Here is a 1,867-nt window from a genome sequence, read left to right as displayed (position 1 = left end):
TTCACGATTATTCAAAACGAAGTTTTGTTCACGAAGTTCAGTTCACGACCTTACGTTTCAGGTACATTTCAAGTACCTGATTTTTACCTAAGTTTGTAATGAATTACAACTAGGTAATAATCAGGTACTTGAAATTTAGGTACTTTAAATTGCAGAATAAGATATATTTAGCATTGAATGTATAGAATTACTTCATTTTGAATAATCAATCAGTTCACGTCCAAAATGGGGAAGCGATCCATCAATATCACGAAAAGTGGAAAATACATGAACCCCACGGATAAAGTACGAAAAGAGGCAAGGAAACAAGAGCTGAAGAAAAATAAAAAGCAGAGGCAAATGGTGAGGGCTGCTGTGCTGAAAGGAAAAGGACCCGCAACAAATTCTGGAAGAAATGGAGAAAATTGATGAAATGGCGTACAATGTGAACCAGCCGTCATCTTTAAACGAAAAAGTCCTCAAAGACAAGCGAAAAAAGCTTCGGGATACTCAAGAGTTTTCAATATGTATCATAAAAATGACCCAGAAAAGTAGACAGACCTGAAACGACGCCAGACCGATTATGACCATAAACGTAGTCAACTCGTCATCTTCTACGAGTCTGTCAAAAGGGCTCAACAAGTAAAGGTAGACGAAACCCCCTTACCGCAGCTTCCTCAGCAGGCCAATGCTCTACCAAATGCCCCCGCACATATTCCTCTACCGACAACCGAAAGAAAACAGCAGCACACCATATACTCCATAGCGGCAGCTCTTATACTCCAAGCTCTAGGCCAGCCGGTGCGGGAGCCTCCGGGTTCCCCTCCTGGCCCGGCTCCGGACTTGAATGATGGCGGAGAGGTAGAGGAGTTTGGAATAAGACCACCAGCAGAAGAAAAGGAGATGGAAGTTGACGAAGCAAACATTAACAACGAGTCTTTAGCTGTGAAACCTACTTCGCTTCAACAGAAGATGGTGGCTCTTTCGGGACTGAATATCAATGAATCCATGAAGGAAAAAGAGACGGTGCAGAAGAATTGGGACATGAACCGGAAAGCCAGGGCGAAGATATCCGTTCACATAGAACCTTTGGTACTGCCCATACTACCCACCCGAACCCCCGTACTGCCTCCCCACCTATTCCCCAGCAGTATACGACTTCCTCCGGGCCTCCCGCCAGGCAGGCCGCTAATTACGCCAGGCCCGCCTCCCAGATTGCCGCCGCGGTTACTACTCAGGCTCTCGGGTCCGCCACAGCTTGTGCAGCCTAATGTGCTCTCGGCTACGCCTCAGTTGATCAACGGATCGGAATTATCGAATCAGGGGGCTACGATATCGGCCAAACCGCAGATCAGGAATTTGAGTGCAGATGTAACGAGGTTCGTTCCGTCTGCTCTGAGGGTCAAGAGGGAGGACAAGACGCCCATGAAGAACCCGAGCGCCTTCGCCAGAGAGATGAAACAGAAGGAGTTCAACATGCACCAGAACGCCCTGGCAGGGCGTACCAAAGACGATGCTTACAAGCTTTTCATGCAGGAGATGGAGCAGTTGATGTGAGGATACTGCCGACTATGATGAATTGAAGTACGGGAGTGTTTTTATATTTTTCTAAGAAACAACACTGTTTGATTTTCAATAAATGATTGTACCTAATCCTGAATGTATTTTAATAAAAGAAAATTTTTGAATGTTGAGGTGTTACTAATTCTCATCTGCATCTGAGAAAATCGTAGTGTAGATGAATATTCGACAGCAAGGTTACCATAAAATTATAAAATCTGTTATTTGCCAAACTTCTAAAACAAAACCACTGAGCCATCAAAATATTTAAAGGTCGAAGTGATGAATTATTTTACAAGGTTTTGGAATATGCCAAAACAAATTTTTT

General features: G+C 44.0%; 1 pseudogene; it reads left to right on the top strand.

The window, feature by feature from the left end:
- The first annotated feature begins 210 nt into the window (after positions 1–210).
- On the top strand, positions 211–1,628 carry LOC111505081 (uncharacterized; annotated as a pseudogene).
- The last annotated feature ends 239 nt before the right edge of the window (positions 1,629–1,867 follow it).

Source organism: Leptinotarsa decemlineata, unplaced genomic scaffold (genome assembly GCF_025532065.1).
Source record: "Leptinotarsa decemlineata unplaced genomic scaffold, Ldec_3_MD MMD2_tig00002159_RagTag_RagTag, whole genome shotgun sequence".
Classification (NCBI taxonomy): Eukaryota; Metazoa; Arthropoda; class Insecta; order Coleoptera; family Chrysomelidae; genus Leptinotarsa; species Leptinotarsa decemlineata.
The sequence above is the reverse complement of the archived record's forward strand: the minus strand, read 5'-3'. Positions and strand labels throughout refer to the sequence as shown.